Consider the following 6,897-nt stretch of genomic DNA (forward strand, 5'->3'; position numbering starts at 1 on the left):
CATACGGGTCTGCCAGGTCCTCTAGCACAAGGTAATGCAGAAATTGATCAATTATTGATTGGCAGTGTGCTACAAGCCTCTGAATTTCATAAAAAACATCATGTTAATAGCAAAAGTTTGAAGAAAGAATTTTCAATTACATGGCAACAAGCTAAGGAGATTGTAAAGAAATGCCCTACTTGCTCTTTCTATAACCAAACGCCACTGCCTGCAGGGGCTAATCCAAAGGGCACCCAAAGGAATGAAATCTGGCAGATGGATGTGTTCCACTTTGCAGAATTTGGCAAATTAAAATATGTTCATCACACCATTGACACTTATTCAGGCTTTCAGTGGGCAACTGCTTTAAGTTCAGAAAAAGCTGATTCAGTAATCACTCATTTATTAGAAGTCATGGCTATCATGGGTATACCTACACAAATAAAGACAGATAATGGTCCTGCTTATGTCTCTGGGAAAATGAAACAGTTCTTTGATTATTACAATATCAAGCATGTTACAGGTATACCATACAACCCTACAGGTCAAGCAGTCATAGAAAGATCAAATCGAACTATAAAGGATATGTTGAACAAACAGAAAGGGGTGGAAAACACCCCCAGAAATAGGTTACATAATGCTTTGTTAACCTTGAATTTTCTCAACGCTAATGAGAAGGGAACAACGGCTGCAGAAAGACATTGGATAATGGAAAAGTCTACTGAACTAAATCAACCAGTTTATTTCAAGGATGTGCTGACCTCACAATGGAAGCCAGGAGATGTGCTACATTGGGGAAGGGGTTTTGCTCTTATCTCCACAGGTGAGGAAAAATTGTGGATGCCGTCAAAATTAATAAAGGTTCGGTTTGAAGAAGAGAAGCCACTTGGAAAAGATAAATAGCAATTCATTCACAAAGATTGTGAGCATACTGATGGTAAGAAATACAGATAGGTTGGAGGCAGGGTTCTTTTCTTATCTCCACAGGAAAATACTCATCTTCAAAGAAATTGAGGGACCCTGAATAATTACTGATGGATGGACACATTTTGTAAGTATTAATTTTTATATATATGTCTTATTAAACATTTCTTTATAAATATATAGAGCTGGTTTTGAAGTTGGACTCTGGCTCAGTCCCTCTCCAATTCCAAGCCTGTTAGTAAGAGAAAAACCCAGAGTTTCTGGAGTTTCTGTCTCATGTCAAGAGCCATGATATGGGACAGAAAGAAATATGAGTTTAGAAAACATCTTTGCTTTTCTTCATATCTATCATACTTTTCATTGAATATATCTATCATGCCTTTCATTGAATATATATGTATGTCTATATATGTCTATATGATTAATGTTTAAGTTTTTCACAATAAACAATGAGTTTTTCCTGAAGTGACATTTGAAGTTTCCAGGAAGAAGATGGGGCCCCACAACAACAACTCTACCTGGTTGATATGACGTCATGATACTCATAGCTCTACTACAAGACCTGTTTTGGATACCAGCTACACAAGACGATCCCAACTTGGTTAGCTGAAATGGTGCACATCTTGTACAACATTCTGGCCAGGCCGCCACAAAATATTCAGAGACTATTTGCAATTTTAAAAGACATTGATCTTGAAATTTAACCATCATTTTACTTTCACAGGATCCCCCAGAAAGAACATCGCCCCCATGACAGCTGGAAGTAATTCTAGAGGACGATGTCCCCTCTCCCAGTAAAGTTTACCCCTGTGTTAGGGACGTCATTTAGGGATTGGGAGGTTGTGGGAGGAATTTTATAAGCTCAGGGATCATTTTGAAAAAAAAAAAGAGGGAATGATGGGATAATAGATTTATAATTGTGAGTTACTGCTTTTAGACAAATATATTGGTATAGATTCTTGTATATTGATACAAAGTTAAATTATATTGACTATTGTATGCATGCATGTTTCTATGTCTGTTTAAAACATTTTTATGTATTGACATATATTGTATTGATATATATATATTGTATATATTTACCATATTGCAGTGTACATTTCTACCTCTGATTAAGATACTTATATAATGTTTGTGTATTGATATATATTTGCCATATTGCAATGTATATTTGTACAGTGTTTATATTTGGAGGTCATTATCCTCATTTGTTACACAGTTGTTTATTGTCTTAGTCTTTAAGTTAGATAGATATTGAGAATTATATAGATAAATAGTCATCTAAGTTTGTCATTTATAATTAGACTAATCAGGTTCTCTAGATATATAGAGATTATACTCAGTATAGATAGATAATCTTCGACCTCTTCAAAGAGCTGTAGAAAATGGCCTTTAATCTAACTCAGAGTTTCGTGATAGTGAGACACTATTGTTCCTGGCAACACCGCTCATTTCCCGAGAGAATGTTGAGCACCAAAGACACTCCACCTGGAACCTTTCTTTTTGGCAGAACTGGCCTTGGGGCAAAGAAATGCCTATACCTCAACCACTGACAGAGATACAGAGTGTGCATCAATGGATAAAACAGGGCTGTCATATCCTGCCAAGACAGGGTAAGATAGTTTTGAAAAGTTCCTTGCCTTTAATAATGGTATGTCAGTTATGTTAGGCCTTAGCCAAAATTGGTTGACTCAACGTTGCAAATGAGACTTTGGGTGATTGCCCAGGTAGTCAGTTGTCTCTGTCAATTGTTGCACATTTTGGATATATCTCGTTTGTTGTGTAGTGTTTATTCCCTTCTCAGATCTTTGATGGAGTTGAAGATTATATAATTGTAGTTACTCTCTACATTATTTGGACTCCTTGAGATAGAATGTTTAGCAAAGCTTTTATTCTCAATATTGTTTGTTATATTATTTGTTGTTATTGTATATAGTTGTATTTGGTTTAGTTCTGTCTTATTTAGACAAAAAGGGGAGATGTAGGGATAAGTCCCGCCCCTTAGGAGGCATGTTCGCCTTGGGCTAATGTTGGCCTATAAATTTGACAAGCGTGCTCCCAGCCGTCCCTTTCTGCTTTCCTGGTCTCCGAAGGAACGGTGGTTCTGTAAGTCTATTTCGCCATTAAAGCTATATATATTTTTACAATCTGTCTGCATTCGTTTACGCCGTTACAACCAGTATACTTACGAGCAGGATTTAAGGTTTACCTATTATCTCTAACCAAGTTGATGGTTAGTTTTATGTCAGTTTGACCCAGCTAGAGTCATTTTGGAAGAGGGGACTTCAATTAGGAAAATGCCTCCTCTAGGTTGGCCTTGATATATTTTCTTGACTGATAACTGATGTGGGAGAACCCAGCTCACTGTGGGTGGTGCCAACCCTATGCTAGTGGTTATGAGTGTTCTCAGAAATCAGGTTGATTAAGTCATGATGAACAAGCCAGTAAGCAGTGTTTCTCCATGGTCTCGGCTTCAGTTCCTGCCTCCAATTTTCTTCTCTGCTTGACTTTGTGCCCTGATTTCCTTTAGGGATAGATTATAATGTGGAGCTGGAAGATAAAATAAACCCTCTACAAGTTTCCTTTGGTCACAGTGCTCTATTATAGCAACAGAAACCCTAGCTAAGACACCAATTGCCATCTTTATTAAACCTTCTGTATTTGTTCTCTTGAGTTATTACTAGGGGCCTAACTGGACTTGCCATACTGAAGACTAGTAGATTTAAAATAATTTTGTGGCCATAAATTATGAAAGTGAATCATAGCTGCTGACCCAACCACATTTCATGTTCATAAGGGTCAATTCTTCTGTTCTTTTACACTGTGTGAAGATATGTCACTGTGATTGGTTTAATAAAAAACTAAATGGCCAATAGCTATGTAGGATTTTTCAGGGTGGAGAGAATGCTGGGGAAAAGAAGGCAGAGTTGCCAGCCAGATAGAAAGTGAGCAGGATGGCCACTACAGAGATGAGGTAATAAAGCCACAAGGCAGAAAGTAAATTAAGAGAAATGGGTTAATTAAAGTTATAAGCTAGTTGGGAACAAGCCTAAGCTAAGGCTGGGCTTTCAAAATGAATAATAAAGCTGTGTGGTTATTTGGGAGCTGGCAGGTGGGACATAGAAAGACTCATTACAAATGGCATGGGGATGGCAGCAGATGGACACATATTTCCACATAAGATCAGAGAAAGCTCAAAAGGGTTCCAAACACACAAAACCAGAGCCAAATGCAGCTTCTTAGTCCCACAGTCTCTCATGTACATAGATGTGCCTCCCAACCATGGCCTGCAGGCTTAAATCACCAGTTCACCATGAGCTAAGCTACATGACAGTTTAGGGTTTTGCTCATGTAGACACAAAAGGTAACAGCCACACAGTAAAGCAGGTTCAGACTAAAAAATAAATAAAACTCTTAATAGGTTACAGTATGTTTGACAATGTATGTAGGTTTAAAAAAAGGATATAAACAGTCATAAAAATAGCTTTAAAATAAATACTTTACGTCTTTAAAGAGAGACGTAAAGTAATAAAAAATAAAAAGAGAAAAGGCCGGGCGGGCGGTGGTGGCACACACCTTTAATCCCAGCACTCGGGAGGCAGAGGCAGGCGGATCTCTGGGAGTTCGAGACCAGCCTGGTCTACAAGAGCTAGTTCCAGGACAGGCTCCAAAACCACAGAGAAACCCTGTCTCGAAAAACCAAAAAAAAAAAAAATAATAATAATAAAATAAAATAAAAAAGAGAAAAATGCATGAGTGGATGGGAAATATAACATAGGAAGTTTGGACCTTATATGGTGCTTTGTTAATTTTGAATTTTTTGAATGCTAATGAACAGACAACAGCTGCTGAGAGATATGGCATTATGAAAGGGACTGCTGAATTAAACCAACCTCTGTATATTTTTTAAATGTCCTAACTTCAAATGGAAGTAAAAAATAAGTTACATTGGGAAGAGGTTATGGTTTTGTTTCCACATAAAACAAAAGGCTATGGATTCATTCAAGGTTAATAGAGATCAGATTTGATTGGGAAGGCCCCCTGAAAATCCTGGTTATCGACATAAAAAAATAAACCTAGAAAATCTACACGACAGGTGATATATATTTTACCCACTCAAACATAAAACCAAACCCCATCTGTGATTGGCTTATGTACAATGCACAATCCATTCTTGTGTTAATGCAGAGATGTATGTTACCTTTGAAAGTTTGTGTGTTTCAGAGCAATGGGAACAGATACCAATGAAAACGGGTAGTTTAGGTGATCCAGCATCTCAGAGTGCCTCTGTTGCAGTTTTCTACATCCAGAATTTCAACTTAGATGCTGAGATGGCCAACTTTATAGACTATTATAGCTAGTATTTGACCATTATCCTAATTTTATCAGGGTCTCCCAAAGATTCCAGTACTCTCAGACAACAGGAAGCAGTCTAAAGAACACAAGCCTAGGGCTGGAGAGATGGCTCAGAGGTTAAGAGCACTGATTGTTCTTCCAGAGGTCCTGAGTTCAATTCCCAACAACCACATGGTGGCTCACAACCATCTGTAATGAAATCTGTTGCCCTCTTCTGGCCTACAGGCACACATGCACACAGAACACTGTAAACATAGCGGACAATGAGGAATACTGAGAATTCAAGAACAATTGCAGTGGGTTTTTGATTCTACTGCACGTACTGGCTTTGTGGGAGCCTGGGCAGTTTGAATGCTCACCTTACGAGACCTGGATAGAGGTGGGCAGTCCTTGGGCTTCCCACAGGTCAGGGAACCCTGATTGCTCTTTGAGCAGATGAGGGGGGGGGGACTTGACCGGGGGAGGGGGAGGGAAATGGGAAGCGGTTGTGGGGACGAGGCAGAAATCCTTAATAAATAAATAAATTTAAAAAAAAATAAAAAAAGAAAAAAAGAAAAAAAAAGAAAAAGAAAAAAAAGAACACAAGCCTACATTCCCAATAGATGGGATAAGTAGATTTTGGTCATTCTGTGGTCTATGGATGTTCATCATTGTTTAAGGGGCTTAGTTACAAATTATTATTGGTCCTGATTAGAAAAAAAACTGAGCAAAGGAGATTAAATTCAGAAATCTCTTTATGAAGAGAAAGAAATGAGGATATAGTATAAAAATGATGAGATAAAAAGGGTAGATTATTCCAAAAAAAAAAAGGGTAGATTGTTGAGTATACTTTTGAACAACCACTAGTATCAAATTTTTACATTGCTATGGATTTTTATATATTGATGCAAAGGTATTTTTGGAACATACTGTACATACATTTCTACTCATATTTAAGGTAGTGTACCAATGCAGCTCATTTAATAATGTAATGCAAATTTCTAGTCCTTGAAAGTCATTATTAAAAGTCATTATTTAGGATAATAAAAAAAAATGCAAGGCTCCAAAACCACAGAGAAACCCTGTCTTGAAAACAAACAAACAAAAAAAATAATAATAAAATAAAAAAATAAAAAAAATGCAGGTTAGTCACCTATAAGAAACTTATCATGTTAGGTATGTTTTCAAGGTCAAACAGTTATATTTTAGATAGACAGTCTTCAAATGCTTCAGAGATCTACAGAATATGGCATTTAAGATGTTTAAATAACATAAGGCTATTTATGACAATGAGACACATCTACTGACAGCACCAATCTACTTTTAAAAAAGATGGACACTGAAGAAAGTCCTCGTGAAGTTTGTTTTTTTTTTTTTGTGGCAAAAGCTAGCCATTTGGGCAAGAAACTGCCCTTACCTTCACTGCTGACAGTATGCTGTCCTAACTGGATATTCAGGACACAAAAGAAAGTGGCTGCTGAACTTTGTCAAGACAAGGTAGGACAGTCCTTCAAAAATCCCTGCTTTACAGCAAAGTCTGTCAGATATTCTAGGCCTGTAGGCTAAGATGGATGCCCCAACATTACAGAGGAACCTTGCCTGGCTGTCCAGGAAGCCAGATGTCTCTGTTACTTCTATAGTTTCAGAAGTTGGTGTCTC

Source organism: Microtus oregoni, unplaced genomic scaffold, assembly GCF_018167655.1.
Source record: "Microtus oregoni isolate MIOR12 unplaced genomic scaffold, Mior012 000011F_ref0000422, whole genome shotgun sequence".
NCBI classification, from domain to species: domain Eukaryota; kingdom Metazoa; phylum Chordata; class Mammalia; order Rodentia; family Cricetidae; genus Microtus; species Microtus oregoni.